The 24,685-nt window shown below is 39.8% G+C and overlaps 1 long non-coding RNA gene across 1 annotated transcript; it reads right to left on the bottom strand.

The window, feature by feature from the left end:
- LOC129659083 (uncharacterized) lies at nt 1-24,608 on the bottom strand. Its single transcript, XR_008717787.1, has 3 exons — nt 24,138-24,608; nt 1,672-1,974; nt 1-1,482 (listed from the first exon to the last, which is right to left on the bottom strand). It is a non-coding gene; the product is annotated as an uncharacterized LOC129659083 (long non-coding RNA).
- Between the last annotated feature and the right edge of the window lie 77 nt (nt 24,609-24,685).

Here is a 24,685-nt window from a genome sequence, read left to right as displayed (position 1 = left end):
AAAAAGAAGACTGATGTAACAGTTTTATTTTCAATAGCAATGTTTACAACAAATTACAAATTATATCCTTAATAAATATTTAAACTTATGAAATAGAAATTTTGAATTTCAACTTAAAGTTATGTAAGGAGGTGAATAAGTGAAGTCGCTCAGTCGTGTCCGACTCTTTGCGACCCCATGGACTGTAGCCTGCCAGGCTCCTCTGTCCATGGGATTCTCCAGGCAAGAATACTGGAGTGGGTTGCTATTTCCTTCTCCAGGGGATCTTCCCAACCCAGGGATTGAACCCAGGTCTCCTGCATTGCAGGCAGACGCTTTATCCTCTGAGCCACCAGGGAAGCCCTAAGGAGGTGAATAGTTTTTCAAATTCTTTTAGAGACACACACATGCCTGAGGATCACTTTCTAATCAATAAATACTGGACTCTCAAACATCTCCACCTCTGTGGGCGACTTTGAGCACTCCATTCTGGGCTTAAAGCGGAAGGTGGGGGTGGGAGAGACTGGTGGGAGGGTGAGATGAAGGAAGGTAGGCAAAACCAGGCCAGCAACGAGTATCTGCTGAAGGCCCTGCTCAGTGTGGCCTTGTGACTACCCTTCCTAGTGGCTGGAACTGCTGCCATCCTGTCCTTTGTAACAAAACTCACCACGAGGCCAGCAAGGGATGAGGGAGCTGTGAGGATCAGGGGCCTTCAACTCACAACCGAATTATCCCAGGCGACCAGCGCAGTTCAGTTCTGTGTTATGACTGAGAAAGTCAGAGCCTTCTTGTTCTTTCTCTCCCGTTCCCTTTCCATTGCCTTTAACCTACTAGAGTGAATTTGGCACTGCTGTGTTCTGCTGACTTCACTCATACTTGAAAATGAGTGTTGACTACCAAGTACAGAAATGGTAAAAACTGGTCTGCCAGAGCTGGAGAACCTGGCAGAAAGGGTATTTTCCACTCTTGGAGAGCTGCATGTACATTTTCTCCTCAGGTAGATACAGGGGAACCAAAGATGCTAAGCTTCTCTATCATCTCACTCTCTCACTTTAAGAAATAATCTCAAGACAACACCAAAGTGACACGATTCATTTCTGTGCAGTGTGCCTAATTTTATTGTGGTTTTTTTTTGAGGGGCTTCTCACACTTTGCTGATTTTAATAACCAGCATTTGTGTCCCATGTTTCACATCAGTGTCTGAGCCAGTGTCTACGCGGTTGGCCATTTCTCCGCAGCCAGGACTCTCGATATAGCAGATTGTTCTCAGGTCTCTGAAGCTTGCTCTGCAGGCGCTGTTTGCTTAGGTCTTATCTCAGAGTGGTGTCGTTCTACAGGGGCTGTTAGGCCTGGCCTGGCTGCTTTTGGCTCAGCCTATGGAACTGGCTGAAGCTTGGCCCTTCTTGTTCTCCTTTGTCTTCTTGTAGTTATAACTTTTGGGGAGTATTTTTTTCTTGAACACACATGGAGTGGTCTTTTTACCTTCTTATATATCTTCACCACCTGTTAAGGCAACGGTGAGCCCAGAGGTCACTGGTTGGGAGAAGGGTTGTGGGGAAGAGTGGGGGGAAAGGGTGGGGGACTAAGGAGGAAGTTTGTGCCAGGCTGGGGCAGGATTATCTCAAGGTGAGGGAAGGGGGCAGAGGGTATAAACGGGAAAGAAGAGGAGGAGCTTGGGTAGGGTCATCTCACCTTGCCTCTTGATCCAGGCTGAAAGAGGGTCTTCCTTTTCTTCCACCGCTTGGTGCTTGTGGTTTTCGGCTCCCAAGATTGATCGGTCACTTTTGCCATGTTGAAGCCACTCAGTTGTCTGCCTGTCTGCCAGGCCTGCCCTCTGTATATATACCTCTCCCCAGGACAATGAGGAGTCACACCTGTTCTGCTTTATTTGGTCATCAGGACACTCCCGACAGCCAATGGTGGCTCTGGGGAGCTGATACATCATAAAGAACCACTCCTGAGGGGTAGAGGTGCTGGGAGGCCCACATGCCCTGGCTAGAAAAAGTACCCAATAAAGAGCCATTCCTCACTGACCTGCTGCCCCTCTTTCTCTCTCCATGTTCTGGTTGTACACAAGGCAGAGAGGGGTGTTTTCTCTAAGTCATTCCCTATGGTTCATTCTGCTGACTCCCACCTTTTATCATCACCTAGTATTTGGATATCTTACCTAAAACCAGCAAGATACAGGTAGGGCAGCCTGATCTGAAAAACCTAGGAATTAGGGAATTGGAGGAAAGTGTTTGAGCCATGGTGTCCAACATTGTCAGTCCAAACAAGAAGGCTTTGAAATACAACTCAGGACAAGATGGGTGTGTGTGCATGTGTGTGCACACTAGGGTCACTCATTCCCCCCAAATAAGATTAAAGTTATGAAATAAGATTAGGTATCTACCTACCTACCTATGTTTATGGGTACTATATGTGAATACCTTTGGAGAAATTAATTTTCAAAGAATCAGGGATTTTTAACTTCAAATTTTGTGATGGCTGATAAGCAGAGATCAGAAGTAGAAGTTCCCCTTCAGACCAGAGCTCACCTTTCTCCCTGTCTGTACTGTCCCCTCTACAAACAGCAATAATGACAAATCTATGGGCAGAAAGTAGATTAGTGATTGATTAGGGCTGGCAGGAGAGTAGAGGAAATAGGAGGTGACTGCTAATGGTATGTGACTTCTCTGGTGTGATCAAAATGTTCTGCAATTAGATTGTTGGGATGGTTACACAACTTTGTGAATATGCTAAAAATCACTGAATTGTTAATATGCCAAAAATCTCTATAGAGTATGATTTATATTAAAATATGACTTCAACCACAATTCTGATTCAAATTAGCTGATAATGCATATTTATCTCTTTCCCCTCAAGAGGCCATAGCACAATGATAATAAAAATTCGTAAAACAACAGTATGAAGAGAATGCTAGACATCATACATGTCTGAGAAAGTACATTTCTAGGAGAAGGAAAACTTGAGGAGACGTTAGCTACTGAAACAACAGGGCAGGGAACAGTGCAGTAGAGAAAAGCTGAGTGTGGTCGAGGGGACAGCCACACTTTCTGCAGAACCTGGAAGTATCTCAGTATGTGGTAGTTTAGTCACTAAGTCATGTCCTGCTCCTGTGACCCCATGGACTGTAGCCTGCCAAGCTCCTCTGTCTATGGGATTTCTCAGGCAAGAATGCTGGAGTGGGTTGCCATTTCCTTCTCCAGGGGATCTTCCCAACCCAGGGATTGAACCTCTGTCTCCTGCACTGCAGGCAGATTCTTTATCAACTGAACCAGCAGGGAAGCCCAGTGAAAGGATGAGTACCCTAGAACTCAGAAGGATGATCTTGATACTCCTCTACTAGCTATGTAGATGGCTTAGGAATGGGGGAGCGGGAAGGGACTAGGGCAGTAATCTGGTTTTTAATTATTTTGGTTATTATTATTATTCCAGAAGAGGCCTGCCCACCTGGAGCTAATGTTCCTTTAAGATCCAGGAGAATAAACTGACAGTTTATAGGAACAGACTGAGTTGCCTCATTAAAAAGGCTTTAGTGACTGGCACATCCCAAGACAAAATTTGCCTCCACATGGAAAATTTGGTCTACTGCATCAAATAAATTTAACTCTTGCTACAGCTTCATTTTCTCTTACAGATTAAAAGAGGTCCAGGCAGCCATGCCAAATTAAATTAAAATCAACAAAAGAAATCAGCTTTATTTGCCAAGATTCTAGAGGGTAAAACTACATACAAGGGTGGGAATAACATGGGGAAAATGTTTGGTTTGGTTAAAAGAAATAACTTCTTAACAATTAGGGGGAATTCAAAAGTAGAACAGACTCCTCTGTGAGGTAACAAATCTCCATTCATTGAGAACCTATGTGCTGATCAATGTTATATAAAACAACCATTAAGACTCATAGCTACACTCAGGGTTATTTTCAGTATACGCTGGGGAAAAGAGAGTTTTGTCTTAATGTCCTTCTGAGTTCTCTACCAAGCAATCACTCTTTAGCTTCCCAAAGACTTCTCTGCAAGTACCTAGACTCAACTCACCCCCTAGAACTGGAGGTAGAGTCCTCACAATAGAAGCTATCCCCTCACAATTACGCCGGAGGAGGTATGAGAGAGGCAAGCCTTCTTAAAAAAAAAAAAAAAAAAAAAATTTTTTTTTTTTTTTAGTTTAAGTTGAATGGTTTTATTGAGCATAATATTTTAAAAAAAAAATTTCCCCTCATTTGTGCTTCTGTACATGTGGTAAAATGTCTTCAAAAGGGATATTCACTGTAAGTTGCTATACTGTAGTATATAACCAGCATGTTTCTCTGCCTTTTTTCTCCATGGTATTGACTTTTTTTATACGACCAAGTCTGTTATCTTGTAGAATAATCTGTATTTTTCATTTTCTTTGTGACTTCATTTAAGATAGTCACTTCCTCAATAATACAAAGACCTAGGATAAACTCTGAAATTACTTTCCTCAAGGGCTTGATTAAATTCTCAAAAGGTTACTTTCTTTCCAGGCTTGGTCTGGGGGTTGAGGGGCTATGGTAGTTCTAGGGATAAAAAGAGAAATCAGATACATTCCCTTTGCTAAGATGCTGAAGAAGCAAGATCGGTCCACTGGCCTGGCTCGAACATACAGTTAGTGATTTCTATGGTCTACTTTCTCCACCTCTGCTGCACTCATGAATCCAGGTTTCCCTTCTTCCATTTTTAATCCCCAGCAAACAATTCCTCACATGGCTGTGAGTGAGGCTTTATGAAATCAGATCCCCCATTTTTTTTTTTTTTTAAACAGGGTTTGTGAGGTCTAGTCCTTACCTACTTTTTGAACTTCAGCCTGTCCTCATTACATCCTATATACAGGTATTTATTTACAGGTATACAGACATTTATTCAGTCACACACAAGTATTTCTGCAGTGCCTATTATTTAATTTTAAACATATTATTCTATATTATTTTTTAAAAATTTTATTTTCTTTGTTGCTGCACTTGGGCTTTCTCTAGTGGTGAGTGGAGGCTCCTCTGTTGCAGTGTGCAGCCTTCTCACTGCAGGGGCTCTTCTTGTGGCAGAGCACAGGCTGTAGGCATGTGGGCTCCGCAGCTGTGCTGTGTGGGCTCTAGGGTGTGTGGGCTTCCGTATCTGAGGCACACAGGCTCAGTAGTTGTGGTGCATGGGGTTAGCTGCTTCATGCTATGTGGAATCTTCTCAGACCCGGGACTGAATTCATGCCCCCTGCACGGGCAGGCAGATTCTTAACCCACTGCGACCCCAGAGAAGTCCTAAAACACAGTTTTAGACAAAAGAGAAAGATCTTTTCCTCATAAAACTTAATGTCTTTTTGTTGCTTGAACAAGCCCAGCTCCCTCCTGAGCCCATCTCAAGGGCCTTTGCCCAAGCTCTTCCCTGCCTAGAATGCTTTTCTTTTCACTTCCCGTTCCTTTTCTGACTGTTCTATTTAAAGTAGTTTCTCTATTTGTGCAGTGGAACTCCATTTGTTTCTTTCATAGCTTATACCAGGGTGTGTGTGTGTGTATGTGTGTGTGTGTGTGTGTGTGTGTGTATACAGAGGTTTCTTTGTGTGTAATACATCTATCCTGTAAAGCTGGATCATGTTCACTTAGTTCACCAGGCAGAAGAGCCTGGCAGGTACAGTCCGTAGGATAGCAAAAGAGTCGGACATGACTTAGCGACTAAATAACAAATATACTTAAAACTTTTCATAATGACTGTTAGCATATCATAGGGGTTCAATAAGCACTGGCTAAAAGAATAAATTGTGATTTATGTGTTATCAGATTGACCACCTGACATCTTGATCTTAAAAAAATTAGCCGTCTAATAAATGCTATGAATGTAAAAACTGTAATTCTGAGTCTCCAATGCTATCCCCTTTCTATATGGTGCTAATTTTTATAACAAGGTAAGCATATAAAAAGTATACATAGTTTCAAATATTTACCAGCTTACAGCAATATAATTATAAGTCATGGGTGAGGGAAAAAATAACAAGATACTCAACTGGACAAACAGGTTTTTGAATCCAAAGGTAGCAAAGGTATAGTCAAATGAATAGAGAGCAAAACCAAAAATTGTTAGAAGAACTGGGGTAAACGCAGAGAAAGGGAAGTCTCTTAATGAGAACAGAGGACATTATATCCTTGACCAAGTAGATACAGGTTGCAGACTGCTGTGCTGGTCACAAACCAGGGGACCACATTAGAGACAATAGATATATTCTTATATTCCAAATGCCCTGTGGGAAAGCAACTTCAGGTATAGGCCCTATGATCATAGGTCAGTAGTGTATTTTTTTATTCCTATCACGTAAATTCCTTTTCATCCTTCTAACGTTACACAGTGACTATAAAACATACATTCACAAAATACAGAACTTCCAGGCTAGATATAAGAATCAAAGATTTAAAACATCAAAAGTCACGCTACCCTGGTGGTCCAGCGGTTAAACATCCACTTTGCAATGCAAGGAACATGGGTTCAATCCCTGGCCCAGGAAGATCCCACATGCCAGGAAGCAATTAAGTCCCTGCGTTACAACTAATGAGCCAGCGTTCTAGAGCCTGAGCCGCAACTACTGAAGCCTGTGGCTTACAGCCCGTGCTTCCCTACAGAAGTCACCACAGTAAGTTCGCACACCACAACAAAGAGTAGACCCTGCTCCTAGCAACTAGAGGAAACTCGATAAAAGTAGTGCAGCAACAAAGATCCACCACACCCCTCCAATCTTAAAAAAAAAAAAAAAAAAGGGTCTATAAAGTATTCTTTGATGGAGTGAACTGCATAATTATTGTATAATGGGCTTCCACATAAGAATTCATTTGGAGAAAGAATTCTTTTAGAAAGTCTGAAAACTACTTGTCTAAAGGACAGAAGAACTATTACAATGATACAGATTTTTTTAAAAAGTAGCATTTTAAACTGCTACTATTGATTTGCATAAATAAGGCCAAAAATTATCAAATATTCCATGTCCCATAAAGATCTAAAATGCCCAAAATAAAATATACATATCTACTTTGTACTGACATATTCATTAATCAATGTATTGCTGACTTTTGGATCTTGCTGACGTATAAACAGGCTTCAAATGTGTAATTTGAATTTAGGGTATCATTCCTGACCTTAAAAACTGTGTTTTGGAACCTCAGGCAAGTGACTAACATATGTCATATATAAAAAGGACTGGTTGTCCTTAATACTTGAAGATTATGTAGCTAGAATAAGGCATGTTTTACCTGCATTACTCCTTGCAATTATGATATAGTATTAAACTCTTCACAGCTATGACTTCTTTTGGTAGGATCCTGTTTCTGATTTTAGTTCCACTTCTGCCTAATGGGATTAAATACTTTTCTTAAATATAATTTTTTCCCCGAAAACTGCTGCAAAATTATCACCGTATCTATTTTGAGCTACAGGTTAAGTATTTCCTAATTCCTTCTGCCTTTAACATAAACTATACCAATCCCAGGGACAGGGGAGCCTGGTGGGCTGCCGTCTCTGGGGTTGCCCAGAGTCGGACATGACTGAAGCGACTTAGCAGCAGCAGCAGCAGCATATCAAACACAAATGAAAAAAAGTTATTTGCAAAGTTTAATGTTTTAAAGAAGTAAAGTACTGGAAGTCAATAAATCAATTCAACATAAGTAAATTATTGAATCCTGAGACTGAATAATTATAGGACATAAATAATTTGAAATCTTAAATATAAACCAACTCTTCTATTGCTTTTCATAATCTAATCAAGGCCTCTAAACTTTTTTTAAATAAATTTTTATTGGAGTATAGTTGTTTCACAAAGTGTTAGTTTCTGCTGTACAGCAAAGTGAATCAGCTACATGTATATCTGCCCTTTTTGGGATTTCCTTCCCATTTAGGGTACCACGGAGAATACTGAGAAAGCTCTATATAGTAAGTTGTCATTAGTTACCTGTTTTATATGCAGTAGTGTATAGAGCCTCTAAACTTTCTGATCACATAGCGTGTACTCATTTTCTAGGGTTGCTGTAACGAAGTGAATTAGGGGCCCACTCTACTGTAATATGGAGGCTTCCCTTGGTAGCTCATGTGGTAAAGAATCTGCCGCAAAGCAGGAGACTCGGGTTCAGTCCCTGGGTAGGGAAGATTCCCTGGAGAAGGCAACAGCTATCCACATTAGTATTCTTGCCTGGAGAATTCCATGGACAGAGAGGCGTGACTAGCTACAGTCCACGGGGTCGCAAAGTCGCACGACTGAGTGACTGCCACTAATATGACCTCATCTTGACCAGTTACATCAGTAATGACTCTATTTTCAACTGAGGTCACATTCTGAAATACTAGAGGTTAGGATTTCAACATAAATTCTCTGTGTGTGTGGGGAGGGGGACACAATTCAGCCTCTAACACACCATAATACATATATATTTATTTATTTAGAAATTATTTACATTCAGTACTGCAGTAAGAATTATATACACTGTAGTCCTTATAAAATTAGAAAATTTGAAAAGACAAGACAGGTAAAATATAAATAGTATTTCCTTTATGAACCCTAACATGTTGTGTTGCACATTCTGTGGATTATACACAGCTCACCAATTTCAAGGATAGTATCATCTCTTTGGCTTGGTACCTCCTACCTTCTAACATCTTCCCTCTGCTTACTTAGCCTGCCTCCTCTGTCACCTACCACATACCTGGCATTCCAACCAATCTGAAGTATTTGCATGAGCTAGACCCTTTCTCTATTCAACAACTCTGCACAGGCTGTTTCCTATTAAATGTGCTCATTCTCTTCACTTCACATGAACACACAGTGAACTCCCAGTCATTTTCTGAAATTCAGCTCAAATGTCATCTCTGGAAAGCTTTCACAGACTGTTCTGGGCAGCACAAAGCACTTTTTCAGGGCATGTTGTTCATATCTCTATTATTGTAAATTTCTATTTAATATACATGTAACACACACACATATATTTAGATTGAACTGATATTTGAACATTTTGACCTAAAAAAGATGCAATTTCATGTGGTTCAACTTAATACTTGACAACAAATCCACTGAGAGTATGGACTGTATTTCTCATTTTTATATTTCCAGTGACTATAATGGAGTTTGACAAAAGCATATATATCCTTAGTACATGCTTCTCGAAATTAAGGAAAGGCTTACACACCCCTTCCATTTTCAGATTTTCCTGTTCAAGAATGGGTAGATATTGACTTGATTCTATATGAGTTTCATTGGCTTTATTTAGTTTAATAGTATTTTAAGTTACTTTCCCTTGCTTTTGTATCTCTGTATATGCAGAAATCTCTTCAAGAGAAACACATTTTTTAAAAAACAGAAGACGCTATGTAAGTTTTGTTTGAAGCCAATATAAAAACATTTCACAACTTTACTGTTTTACTTTCAAAATACTTTTATGCTTTTGAAAAAAACATAATTAATCATAAAAAGGAATATAAACAGGAGCGCTAAATAAAGATATTAGTTATATAAAGTGTGGTATTTTAAATTCCAAAATATTTTAGTAAGAGCTAATATAAATCTAATTTTAGAACGTCAAATTTTTCATAATATTATTTGGTTTGTAAAAAAGCTGTGATAACTGAAATAGCATTTAATTATTACATGGAGAGTTAAAAGGCAAGGTATGGAGAAGTGTTCAGATAGAGTTAGGAAGCAAGACGTGGTGAAGCCTGGGAGAAATTAGCAGGAAGTGAGACGCAGATAAACATTTTCCATGCTTCCTCATTAAGCACTTAAGTTAACAAAATGCATGCAGTGAGTCTTCAGCATGCCAAGGCAGTCAAGAGCAACACAGCTCAGAGTCTGGCTCTCATCCACTGTAGAGACTCTTCTCCTTTTAAGGCACTTCATGTTTCTTATACTCAAATTACAAAACACTTGTTGCAAAGAAAACCACATTAAACATGTCATTATTTCATGTCTTCTTCTAAGTGCTCTTTCCTCAGCCTCAAGTCTTTTTCCATCTTTTTGCCTTCTAATTTTTAAAAATTCAGCTCAAATATCATCATCTCTGGGATTTTCTCCCTCACTTCTCCAGCTAGAGTTGATGATCTGTCTTCTGCATTTTCACTGTATCCAGTGCATGCCATTATTGCATTATTTTAACCACAGTGTGATAATTTAACTGTTGACATTTATCTTCTCAATTATATTATCACACAGTGCTGGGTACACTGGATACTTACTGTCATTTGTTACACAAATAAATTAGTAAGAAATGAAGTGAGAGTCTGGAATAACAAAGCACTGATGAAAAGCTTATTTGGAAACAGAAATTGTGACTACAGAGTGAAGTCCACCTTGTCTATTGCTATATTCCTAGCATTTAAGTCTACTGCTTGGCACCATGTGGGTGCTTTGGAGGTTCTAGCAGGGGAGTGTAACTACTCATATACCCCTGACCAATGAATGGTCTTCCTTACTAGGGAAGGTGGTCCTCTTTGACTGAGTGTGCAGCTTTGGGAGGGATGCACACGGAGAGGCGAGGTAGGAAGTGGACACTTGCCGAGCTAGTCAGATCAGCTGAAACAACCTTGGCAATTAAAGGAGTGACAGATGTTGCAGCCAGATTGCCTTCAGAGCCTGTAAGTATTCGCTAACTAAATACTTAAAACACATGGAAAATAAGGAAGAGCAGACTATCTAATAATGGAAGATAAACTGAAGAAGGGCATCTATAAACAAGTAGTAAGAGAAGTACCTCTAGTTTAAGAGGTAGTTATATCAAGGAATAAAGAAGCTGTAAAAAAAAAAAAAAGAAGCTGTAAAAAATAATAAGATCATTGATTAGCAAAATTTTTTTTTAAAAAGTTACTAAATATAAACACGAACTGGGGGAAGAGTCAATGTAAGTTCATGTAAATATGATTTATGCTTTCAATTAGAGTGGTCAAAGACATCAGCATGCCCACATAAATAAAAATAAAACTGTTCTTTACATCTGCAAAAAATTCTGTATCTTTTGCCACTAATGTATTTATGTTTTCCTGCTTAATGCCTCTACCTTGGGCATCAAAAGTGGTACTTAATCTCCAAATGGAGTTAGTTGTTCATTTACAAGCATACCATACCACTCGTGTCCAACCTTTTGCGATCCCAGGGACTGTAGCCCGCCAGGCTCCTCTGTCCATGGAATTCTCTAGGCATGAATACTGGAGTGGGTAGCCATTCCCTTCTCCAGGGGATCTTCCCAACCCAGGGATCGAATCCAGGTCTCCCACATTAGAGGCTGATTCTTTACTATCTGAGCCACCAGGGAAGCCCATGACAGCATACCTGTATTTTATACTGCTGCTGCATTATTTTAGGCTTGCTTTCCTATGATATACTGAAGCACTTAACTTGGTATCATCATCAAACAATATTTAAGAGGACCTGTGTACCTCTAATATTGATCCCCATGTACTGACAGTCCACTGTGAAGAAACAGAAATCACTGAATGTCTTTATCACTCACACTTTTCACATATCAAGGTAATGGGCAAGCTACGCTGGTAGAGTTTGTAAACTCAGATGGCAAGATAAAGACTACAGGACGAACTCGACCCAAGGTTACAAGAATTATACAAGGAGAGCTTACCCTCTTTGCTTGGCACTTGGACTTGTCCATCTATGCTGGCAAGGTTTCATGCCTTGGTATTCAAGGTTTCCAGGTACCTGATTTGTACCTTCTTTTTCTGTCCTCTTTCACTAACACCCAGTGACATTATTTTAGAACTTAGTGTTTTCTACTCATTGGAATCAAATACAGGGATTAAACACGAGAAAGACTAGGATCAAAATCCTAAAAATAGCAATTATAATAGACTTAATTAGAACTTGTGTTGGATTTAAAAGTTAACTTTAAAGTGGGCATTTTATGGTTTTTTTTTATTTTTAGTTTAGCTGTTTCAGTTATGCATCTATTTTTCAATCTAATGGTATACAGAAGCAATAGTTCATCTGACGGGAATCAAGAAAAGCCAGCAGTGGTGGCATCTGAGGCAAGATACATGTTGCTTCATGGCTCTGTTCATTAAATATTCAGAAAAGCTTTTCAATTAGAATCTGTGAAACTAAAAAGTAAAATCACTTTATGGCAGTCAAAGTTTTGCAATTTTCTAGCTCTACTGACATATGCACAAAACTGCTCTTCTGTGGGTCATCTCTTCTGGGAATCTGTTAGACCTGCTTCAGGATGTTCAGGTTACCCGGACTTTGCTACTGAATCATAAAGTGTCTTGAGAGTTCAAGCCACTGTTTTTATAGATCTGTTTGTCCACACCCTCTCCCACTCTCACTCCTTCCCCTAAAAATATTCTTGGCCTCGTATGAGATAAAAGCACTTGTGTCTACCAGCAACCAAAGAAACACTGCATCTTTTCTGAATGTGTTATTTCCTAAACATAAGTAACTGAAATTTCTAAAATGGTATGATCAATGTTTAGGTTTAAAAGACTTTTTTAAAAGATGTTTTAAGACTTCTGTTTCCTCTTACAAGATAGCATACATTAGAAAATCAGTTCAGTGTCAGAATAAATATGGAATCCAGTTCAGTTTTGAAAAACACCTTGTAAGGATTTTCAAAACACAGGCTGACATGAAATGTGCACAAACATGAGGCTCACACAAGACACTAAGTAAACATGATCCCCCTACCTACAGTGATGGTCTGAAAGTGTGGCTGAGACTTATGAAGCAGAGCATACTTACTTTGGAGGTAAAGTTTCCCTGTTCAAGAACAAAGCAAATGATAAGTGGCAAAGGACTCATGAATTGGATACAGGGTTGGATTTCCAATCTAGAAATTCTATGAGTTTATCACCTTTACACCTCTTTGCCACACTTAGGTTTCAAGGTTATAATATATACCTTATGCTCTACCCACCAATTCTTAGCTAAAAAGTTCCCTCTTTTCAGAAAACTGACTAGTATTACAAAACTTATGCTTTTCTTTTCAGAGATTTACAACACTGAGTAAGGCTCCTGTCATACATTTTACAGGCTTCCCATCCTTTTCCTAAAAATAAGCATCAAAATGATCTGATGTCTTTCCAAACAAGAATTCTGGCAGCAAAATTAATCTCCCAAGAGATGTTATGGATGGTTTTCAGTTACTCTATTTGGCCCCTTTTATTCTACATTTTATTCTACGTTCTTCCTGCTTGGTGGTTGCTGCTGGCTCTCCCAACGAAGCCTTTAAACAGAGGGCACTCTCATCTACAATTATCAGCTTCCCCCAAACTTAAGAACATACTCAAATTGGAAAGACTATGATTGGGCAAGCAGTTAAGCCACATTTGTTGTAAAGTGATATTAATGGTTAAGAGTTCAACTCGCCTACAATGTAGAGTAAGTAAAATATGGGCTGAAAGTTTTACATTTTGATAGTTGAGGGTCTTTCTTTTTCCTCACATCCAAGTTTCAGGCAGGAGAGAAAGGGGGAAGGGCAAAGAGGCTAAATGCCCTCTCTTCCTCTTAAATAGCTATCCTGAAAGCCTTGCCCAGACTTCCCAGGATACTCACTGTATCCCTAGGAATAAGGAAGGTTGGGTAGTCTAAGCTTTTTTTGTTTTCAAACTAGGCACATTGCACCTGAATGAAATAAAGTTAGGGTAGTAAGGAAAAAAGGGGAACAAATATTAGCCATCTCTACTACAGACATACTGAATTTGAGGTGCTTTTGACATACCTGTGGAAGATGCTAAAGTGGTTAGGTCACAAACACAAGAGGACCAGGAGGTTTACAGATATACATTGGGGAGCTGTTACTATAAAAATAATTTATCGACATTATGGCCATTTTTGTCCCTTGGACTCCAAGGAGATCAGACCAGTCAATCCTAAAGGAAATCAACCCTGAATAGTCATTGGAAGGACTGATGCTGAAGCTGAAGCTCCAATACTTTGGCCACCTGATGCGAAGAGCCCACTTATTAGAAAAGACCAGGACGCTGGGAAACACTGAAGGCAGGAGGAGAAGGGGATGACAGAGGACGAGATGGTTTGATAGCATCACTGACTCAATGGACCTGAGTTTGAGCAAGCTCCAGGAGATGGCGAAGGACAGGGAAGCCTGGCATGCTCCAGTTCATGGGGTCTCAAGAGTCAGACACAACTGAGTGACTAAACAACAATAAGGAAGAGGAACAATGTGAGGGAAAAAAAGACCCTTAAATTGAAACTTCAGAGTCTCTAGAGGAGGCACCTATAAACTATCATGAGAAGGAGCTGATATAATGAGCCTGAAATGTTCTTGAGATACACAAGTGAATAGTGGCAGTTCAATTTGAATGAAACTAAGATCATGGCATCCGGTCCCATCACTTCATGGGAAACAGATGGGGAAACAGTGGGAACAGTGACAGACTTTATTTTTGGGGGCTCCAAAATCACTGCAGATGGTGACTGCAGCCATAAAATTAAAAGACGCTTACTCCTTGGAAGAAAAGATATGACCAACCTAGACAGCATATTCAAAAGCAGAGACATTACTTTGCCAACAAAGGTCCGTCTAGTCAAAGCTACGGTTTTTCCAGTGGTCATGTATGGATGTGAGAATTGGACTATTAAGAAAGTTGAGTGCAGAAGAATTGATATTTTTGAACTGTGGTGTTGGAGAAGACTCTTGAGAGTGCAAGGAGATCCAACCAGTCCATCCTAAAGGAAATCAATCCTGAATGTTCACTGAAGGACTGATGTTGAAGCTGAAACTCCAATACTTTGGCCACCTAATGTGAAGAACTGATTCATTTGAAAAGACCCTGATGCTGGGAAAGACTGAAGGCGGGATGAGAAGGGGAAAACAGAGGATGAGATGGTTGGATGGCATCACCGACTCAATGGACATGAGTTTGAGTAAACTCTGGGAGTTGGTGATAGGGAGGCCTGGTGTGCTGCAGTCCTTGGGGTTGCAAAGAGTTGGACATGATTGAGTTACTGAACTGAATTTGAATGATAATTCTCTCCTGATGTCCCCATATCCATCTTCTATTTATTAAAAAATTTTATTTTGGATACTATGAAAGTAAAAGTAGTGAAAGTGTTAGTCACTCAATCATATCTGAGACCCCACAAGACTATAGCCCTCCAGGCTCCTCTGTCCATGGAATTCTCTAGGCAAGAATACTGGAGTAGGTAGCCATTCCCTTTTCCAGGGGATCTTCCCAACCCAGTGATTGAACCCAGGTCTCCTGCAGTGCAGGAAAATTCTTTACCATCTAAGCCACCAGGGTGTTATAAACTATACAGCTAAACAAATGCTGTTAGGGTATTTTAACTTTTTCATGTAATCCAATCTCATAATAATTAATTGTCTTTTATTTTTTTAAGTTATTTTAATTATTTATATATGCAACAACTCTACTTATAATATATGGTATATCTCAACCCTGGGACCTCAAATAGGTTCTTTTCTACTTCTTAAATTTAAGAAAGATTATAATCAGGGTAAGGGAAAGGATTTACATAATCATCACAGAGCCTAGTGCTGATGCATGCCTGAGAAATTAATAGTCAATCTGTGGTTCAATGTGTTCTCTTGTCATATATTTATATGGATGCAAACTTGATAACAATCTTATTTGTCAACAGAAAAGGCAATAATGTAATGTTATACAACTTAACAAGTTTCTTGTTCTGTAGTTAATTCCAATAGTCCTTTTAACAGGTTAGGTGTGGATGGATGCAATGCTTGTCAATAGTTTTTTTTTTTTTACTTCAGTAGTATAACAGAAGGCTTTCAGATGAATACAAAGAAACTGGTCTTAGATATTATGTTTTGTTCCAGTTCAAAGAACTTTTTGAATTTGACAATCTTTATCTTTTAAGTAGATAATTTCATCTATTATATTATTTGTTGATGCTTATAAATTGGGATTTACTTCTAAAACAAAACAAAACAAAAAAACTTTTTGAAATTTATTCAGAGTTGCTTAACTGCCAAGATTCTGAAGATAGTTACAGAAGGATCAAAATTGACCCTCTTAGTCCTATTTACTACTCTATTATCCAAATAGACCTTTTCTCCTAAAAGACAAAACTATGTCAGTATTTTTCTTAGAGTCCTGATCTTCCTTATATGAGGTAAACATCCATAAAATCTCACAGTATAAACTTGGCATTGTTTGACCTATTCAGATCTGCAGCTAGAGCTATTCTGCACTTTTGGAAATGAGTTATAGAAAGGTATTCTGAGTTGTATAAACTTTCAATGCATCAGTGTGCTAACACATTGAGAAAGAGTGAAACATTTACTAAGAAAGTCACTATGACTGAAATGCACATGTAGGTATAATCAGATTCATCAGAAAGCTAAATTTTTTACTTCTTTGTATACATACCATTGCATCATCACAGAACTATTCTATCAGTTCCTGGTGAACAACTAAGTTGGTTAATCAAAATTCAGGCTGAGTCATTAACTGATTTATCCATTCAATAAACATTTGGTGAGTGTCTAATGCATACAAGGCATTTTGCTAGAGCCACAACACAGAGTACTAATCACTAAATGATCATGATATTGCTAAATGGCAGAGATACACTGGTGAATAAAAGTAAATAAGAAAGACATGGTCCTTGCCCCCAGAGAGCTTACTGTTTACTGAAGGAGACGGATGATAAAAAGGTAACAACTGTAAAATAGTTATAATCTGTGATAGAAAGAAAGAGAATGCAATGTCAGAAAATAATGAACAGAGGAAGGCCTGTCATGACATCTGAAAGAAGAGAGTAGGGGTGGGAGGGAGGAAGCATTCCAGGCAAGGAAACAGCATGGGCCAAGGGACTGAAGCAGGACTGGGAATGATCAGGGATCAGAGAGAAAGTCGTGTGACTGATGTAGCAGGAGCAAAGATGAGTGTGGAAGAGATGTTTACCCTTTCACATGGTATAAAGGTACAAATCAACATCCTAAAACCAAGAGTCAGCAAACTATATATTGCAGGTCAAATCTATCCTGCCTGTTTTTATAGTTTTACTGGAACACTGCCCTGCCCATTCATTTATATATTGTCTATGGTGCTTTTGTGCAACAAGCAGTAGTTGCTACAGAGACATGCAGTATGCAAAGCCTGAAATATTTACTATCTGGCACTTTATGGAACAAGTCTACTGCCTCCTGTACTAAGTGTGGAGTAAATTAGAACTGACAATATGAAAGTTGAAAAAGTCAGGCTTTCCTAAAGCATAGAACCACTCTTTATATGCTGATTCACATAAGAAAAACACATAAAGATGAGCAGGTTAATGTTATAGAGGTAGGGCTTTAAGATGTCCATTCCAGAAGGGTAGAAGAGATGTCTTTAAGATTAATACAGGGTTTCATAAAGCCCAAGGACCTTTTATCCAAGCAGGTCAAGAACCTGGATAAGGCCTGAGGATAGTACACCTGCAAAGTAAAAATGCAGTCAGGCTCAGGAGTACTGGAGGACATTATATAAAGAAAAAAACAGATTCTAGAAAAACACACTAAGCACTGCTAACATATATTTATTACAGCTAGAAGTTTGCATGTATTTCTTTGCATGCATATGTGCTCAGTCACTTCAGTTGTATCCAACTCTTTGTGACCCCCTGAACTACAGCCCACCAGGCTCCTCTGTCCATGGGATTCTCCAGGCAAGTATACTGGAGTAGGTTGCCTGCCATGCTCTTCTCCATGGGATTGTCCCGACCCGGGCTTAAACCCACAGCTCCAGCATCTCCTTCATTACAGGCATCTTTACCCACTGAGCCACCTGAGAAGCCCATTTATTTGCTTAGCGTCTATCATTTTTAGCAACTGACAAAGGTAGGGCTGTGAGTTAAAAAATGAATAAAACTCTTCAGTTCAGTTCAGTCGCTCAGTCACGTCCGACTCTTTGTGACCCCATGAATAGCAGCATGCCAGGCCTTCCTGTCCATCACCAACTCCCGGAGTTCACTCAAACTCACGTCCATCGAGTCGGTGATGCCATCCAGCCATCTCATCCTCTGTTGTCCCCTTTTCCTCCTGCCCCCAATCCCTCCCAGCATCAGAGTCTTTTCCAATGAGTCAACTTTTCACATGAGGTGGCCAAAGTACTGGAGTTTCAGCTTTAGCATCATTCCTTCCAAAGAAATCCCAGGGCTGATATGCTTTAGAATGGACTGGTTGGATCTCCTTGTAGTCCAAGGCACTCTCAAGAGTCTTCTCCAGCACCACAGTTCAAAAGCATCAATTCTTCGGCTCTCAGCTTTCTTCACAGTCCAACTCTCACATCCATACATGATCACTGGAAAAACCACAGTCTTGACTAAACGGACCTTTGTTGGCAAAGTAATGCCTCTGTTTTTCAATATGCTATCTAGGTTGGTCATAACTTTCCTTCCAAGGAGTAAGCGTCTTTTAATTTCATGGCTGCAGTCACCATCTGCAGTGATTTTGGAGCCCAAAAAGATAAAGTCTGACACTGTTTCCACTGTTTCCCCATCTATTTGCCATGAAGTTTTGGGACCAGATGCCATGATCTTCGTTTTCTGAATGTTGAGCTTTAAGCCAACTTTTTCAATCTCCTCTTTCACTTTCAACAAGAGGCTTTTTAGTTCCTCTTCACTTTCTGGCATAAGGGTGGTGTCATCTGCATATCTGAGGTTATTGATATTTCTCCTGGCAATCTTGATTCCAGCTTGTGCTTCTTCCAGCCCAGTGTTTCTCATGATATACTCTGCACAGAAGTTAAATAAGCAGTGTGACAATATACAGCCTTGACATACCCCTTTCCTATTTGGAACCAAGCTACCTTAACCAAAGCAACTCACTTTTTTTTAGATCAAAAGTCAGACAAAGCTATCTGACCCACAGATATGTTTGTCTTGTCTTGGGTAGTTTCTTAGGATACCTCATAATAAAAAAAAAAAAAAATTAAGGGACTTTCCTGGTGGTCCAGTGGTAGATTCTGTGCTCTCAACACAGGGAGTGCAGGTTTGATCCCTGGTTGAGGAACTAAGATCCTACATGCTGCATGGTGTGGCCAAAAATATATATAAATGAATAAAAATAAATGCACACTCCCATTCATTAAAACATTTTGAAAAAAATCTAGATATTTAGCAAGTAGGCTTGCTTCATTTCTATATTGCTACAATCAGCATTGTACTTTGTAGATATAGATAAGGCATATAATTCTCAGTTTCCAGTTTTCACTACTTCCTATTATATTACATTCAGCCTGCCTTATTATTTTTTTTAACCTATCAAGAACATTTGTTTGTAATCTCTGGTCCTCATCTTTTCATAAAGATCACAAATCTGTTCTTTATATAATTCTTTTCAACATTTATTTTCTAACCATGTCCCAGATACTATGCATACAAATACAAATAACACATCATCCCTGCCCTTGAGGAGCTCTCAGGCTAGAACCTGAGACCAATGCGTTAAATGATCCTAGGCAGAATGATGACAGCACAAAGGAACAATCAACTCTACTCCGGCAGGTCAGGAAGCACAGTACTAGGGAGATGCTTGGACCCAACCTTGGAGGGGTATTCCAGGCAGATAGAGCAACAAGGAATGCTACTCTTTTGGCAATTACGCATAATTCAGAATAGATGAATCAGTGGAAAGATGCAGGAGGGTGAGAGCGATAGGATTGCTAAGGTTATATCAAGGATGGCTTGTATTTACACTAGAAAGAGTGACTTTTATCCCATATGCCAAAGGGAATTAGTGAAGAGACAGTGGCATAATCAGGTTTATGTTTCAGAAATATAATTTTGGAAGCAGCATGGAGGACAGTTACTGATGGAAGACTTCCAGTTAGGAAGGTATCAATGACAAAATCCAAACTGGTTTGAGGCCTGAAGGCAAGAGGCAGCAATAGGAATGGAAAAGAGAAACTGGCTAGAGACAGTGGCTGACTAACGAGGAAGATGAAGGGGGGAAAATGTCAATAAAGACTACTCGCAAGCTTGTACTCGAATGATGAGGTGTATAAAAAAAATGCAGGAGAATTAACGCATGGGAGGATGAAAATGGGTGGTATAAAATCTGAGGTGTAAGTGGCTACAAATGTGGCGATACCCATTTGGCATCTGGATAAGAGTCAGGAATCATGTGGAAGGCCAAGGCAGGAGACAAAGACTAGGAAACTGTCAGCATTTATGATAAATCAGAATACACCAAGATGCATACTATCATAGAGGGGTGTGCAGAGTCAGATAAAGAGCAACTACATATTCCTAAGAATCCCCAACTCTTACATGGAAGAGAGGGAGTGATGCTTAGCAGAGAAGCAGGTAGATATGGGGCAGGGGTAGCAGTATAAAGATGAAGAGAATCAGAGTACCAGGAATTGAGGTGATGGCAAAGGTGTGGTGCAGAATATATACCTAGATTTTAGGCTGGATAGAGAAGAAAATATAGAAAGGATGAATTTGTGTAGGGTTGCCAGATTTACTGGAAACTAAAAAGGGACATTCAGCTAGATTTGAATTTCAGATAAACAAAGAATACTTTTTCAAGTATAAACATATCCCAAATATTGTATAATACATACTTATACTAAAAATTTATTCACTGTTTAATTGAATTCAAAATTAACTGGGGGCAGGGGATTAACTGCTTGCTGGGTATCTGAAAATTTAACTGAGTGTCCTGTATTTTATCTGGCAATCATAATTAATTGAAAAGGAAACATGTAGAGATGGGAGTTCTCTTGAGGTTACAAGGCAAGGGCATATTGTAGAGGACTGAGAAAGCAGAATATTAAAACACTGCAGTTCAGAATTTCAGAGATGGAAGAGTGATGAAAAGGATCAAGAAGGGGTCCATTGGAATTTGTGGCTGAAACAGAATGGAAATATAAGTCCAAGGAGAAACACTGAGACTAGAAGAATAGTACATGGTTCATTAGCATGGACACTGACTTCAGTTAAAATGATGGTTGGAGGATAAAGGGGATGAATATGTAGCAAAGTTTTTAATAATTAAAAAATATAGTAGAATATGGGAGAGATTAAAAAATATATATATATAGTCTGTATTCTTGTCTGACACATGACAGCCAAGTGTCAGACAAGAAGATGGAGAAATTGGGTAAAGGGAGTATGTTTTCATAGAACTGCTGTTGTAGAGGAGTGAAAAGAGATGGGAGAGATGTGAGTTAAAAAAAACAACAGGCAGAAAGAAATGGGGATGAGAAGCAAAGGAACAAACAAGTTACTAATCTAGTCCTGACAGGGAGGGAAGGCTTCTCCAAGTAAATGAAGCGTAGCTTGAGCTGAGATCCAAAGGATGTGATGTCTTACAGGTACCTCATCTTCATCAGCTGCAAGATCAAAGAGCATCCCACACTTGTCATATTTTCAGTGTTTCCTAGTTCAATGAATGGTTCCACTGTCTGTCAAGTCATGCAGGTTAGAAATATAGGAGGTATTCGTGATACCTGCCTCCATTACATCCATTATCCAAATCATCACATAAGCATCAGGCAAAGAGAAAAGCATTCTATGTAGAGGAAACAACATATGCAATATTCCTAAATTGAAAGATAGTATGGTGCATTCTGGAAATTAAAGACCATTAACTTAGAAATAGAAGAGGAAAGGGCTAGATCATGATGGGTTTTGTAGGTCAATTAAGGATTTTGTTGTTTATTTTAAGATCCATGGAAGCCATACACAGGTCTGAAGCAGCAAAGTGACATGTTCAGATATATGTTTTGAAAAGTGTATTCTGGGTAGAATGGCCAGTAGATTTGAGAAAATTAGAAAAGAAGACGACCAGATAAAAGGCTAGTGCAATTATCCAGGTGAGAGGGATGGTACTTGAAACAGGGTACCAACACTGGACATGGAGAGAAGTGGATGGTTTCAGTGCTAGTTGCTGAGACCTGGTGGCTCAGAAAATAAAGAATTCACCTGCAATGCAGGAGACCTGGGTTCAATCCCTGGGTCGGGAAGATCCACTGGAGAAGGGAATGGCTACCTACTCCAGTATTCTTGCCTGGAGAATTCCATGGACAGGGGAGTCTGGCAGGCTATGGTCCATGGGGTCACAAAGAGTTGGACACAACTGAGCAACTAACACTTAATACTTAGTGCTAGTAGAGATTAAGGAGAAGGTGATGGCACCCCACTCCAGTACTCTTGCCTGGAAAATCCCATGGATGGAGGAGCCTGGTGGGCTGCAGTACATGGTGTAGCTAAGAGTCAGACATGACTTAGTGACTTCACTTTCACTTTTCACTTTCATGCATTGGAGAAGGAAATGGCAACCCACTCCAGTGTTCTTGCCTGGAGAATCCCAGGGACCGGGGAGCCTGGTGGGCTGCCGTCTCTGGGATCGCACAGAGTCAGACACGACTGAAGTGACTTAGCAGCAGCAGCAGCAGTAGAGATTAAGCCAGTAGGATTTGGTGTTAATAGTAGGAATTCTCTCCTAGTTCAATGTTGTTAGGAATTATCTAGTTGTGAGGGAATGACTGATTCCAGGGGAGAGAAGAGATAACTGAGCATGTTTTGTAACAGTACTGCCCTTAGACTTGGGTAAGGACCCTCCTTCTGCTACAAAGGGCAGGGAATCCATGAGGTCAAGGGGCCATGTCTGCCAGGAGCATGCACACCTCTTTCAGAGTGGCTAGATTTGAGGGCAGATGGAATAGCTGACTACCCATCACTATTTGCAGGGGGTTTAGGGAGGGGCGGGCTTCCCTGGTTGCTCAGAGGTTAAAGCATCTGCCTGCAATGACGGAGACCTAGGTTTGATCCCTGGGTCGGGAAGATCCCCGGGGGAAGGAAATGGCAACCCACTCCAGTATTCTTGCCTGGAGAATCCCATGGACGGAGGAGCCTGGTGGGCTACAGTCCACAGGGTCGCAAAGAGTTGGACACGACTGAGAGACTTCACTTAGGGATGTGGACATGGCTTAAACATGTCGAGTGGGGTGGGTGAAGAAGCTTGGAATGGGAAAAGAATAGTGTCAGTCTGAGGACTCTAGAAGTCTGAGAATTCTAAATGTAAACTTGGCCTTCCAGATAATTATTTATGGAGATTTGTGAAGGTAGTAGAGTAGAATATATTTTTAACAATAGTTTGATGATTCATAACTTAAATATTTAGACACACGGTCTTTGGGCCTCTGTAACCATACTCTTGCTCAGGCTCTACAAATTTAGGGTCAGAACTGATAAGAGAGTTTAACAGTATAAAAGTAGTAACATATTCAGATGATAGTTCACTTTAGCTGGACCCTTTAAGAGATAAGACTTTCCAGACTTTTGCATGGGTATAAATTTCTAGGTGCTATATTAATGTATATAAGAGACCCTTTCCTATTCCTGGAGGGCCAACAGTTATTTTAATTGTAGTGATTTCAATGTGATTTTGAAAAGCTTCTTAAATATCGCAGAAGTTTAGAGTGCAGAAGGGATTTGGTGGTCATGCAATAAAATTTTCTCACTTAATAAATAAACCAGAAGTTCTGACAGAAAATGAGCACCCTGACAGAAATCACAAAGCTAGTCAATACCACATCATTTCCAGTCCCATACTCTTTGTCCACTCTTGCACCAATGTCACTTTTCAGGTAGATATCTACTGCCAGTCAACTCCAAAAGTTTACACTTGCTTTTATTGTTTTGCATTTTTAAAAAGTACAGTAAATATTTTTCATTACTTTAAAAATTCGAGGTACCTCAAAAAAGTCTATAAAGCAATATTAAGTTTTGACTCCAAAATATTCTTAAAACCAACCCCCTTTATCCCTCAAAAGTGAACACAAAATTAAGAATTCCAACTTCATGAACTCACAAGAAGTGGGAATTCTGGAAAGTTACTTTTAATTGTTTTCTACAAAGTTACAGGCAACTTAGGGCACCTTTTGGGATTCAATATATTCTCTGGTCATCTACTCATTTGACTACTTTTATATATATATATTTCTTTGACTTTTGGGTCTCATAATCGTGCTTTCACTTTGGTTGCAATTACTGTAACTCATCTCCTCAAATTCTTTATCTTCTAAGCTACAAATCAAAGCACACACTTACAAAACATCAAACACTCAGACTGCTAACTAAACGCTAAAATACACACAAAACCCTCTTTCTTTTCAAACATCGCTATTGAAATTTTAAGGGTATCTGAATTATAATAGTTAAAAAAGAAATTTCTCTAGGAGAGTCTTACCTTCAAGCTGGATAGTAATTCGAAACTTCTAGGTTTGCAAGTTATTTCCCTCAAAGCATTAAAGATGATCTTAGCAAGACAGTAACGCGTCTTGTCAGGACACCAAGCGATCTTTAGCCCCTCCCATCAACCGACTACTGCCTAATAGAAGAAAGGGTTTAATTTCCGGCAAAATTTTCTCCTCACAGCTGAGAATCGGCGAAATTCGGCTTTTAGAGGGGGAAAAGAGAGGGGAGGGACCAAAAGGACCCCAGGGGAAAAGGAGGAAAGCGGTACAAGACAAAGTCGTCGAGGCAGAGACCAGCGAGACCTGGGTTCGGCCTGACTCGGTGTCTTGAGTGAAGGTTCCTCTCAGACATTCACTGGGCCCCCGAGTTCACGCGGGCTACAACTCGAAGACCCTCCCCTCACAGCTTGCTCCGCCACTAACTACGCCCGAAGGACCTGTGACCTCCAAAACGGGTATGCTAGGCGATTCTACACACAACTTCGGCTAGAAATTCGAGCTTTTGATTGGTTCTTGGAGATATCCCTCAGCGTGGCTCGCC

This window comes from Bubalus kerabau, chromosome 8 (genome assembly GCF_029407905.1).
Source record: "Bubalus kerabau isolate K-KA32 ecotype Philippines breed swamp buffalo chromosome 8, PCC_UOA_SB_1v2, whole genome shotgun sequence".
Lineage (NCBI taxonomy): Eukaryota > Metazoa > Chordata > Mammalia > Artiodactyla > Bovidae > Bubalus > Bubalus kerabau.
Note: the sequence above shows the minus strand (reverse complement) of the source record. Positions and strands in the feature narration are given on the sequence as shown.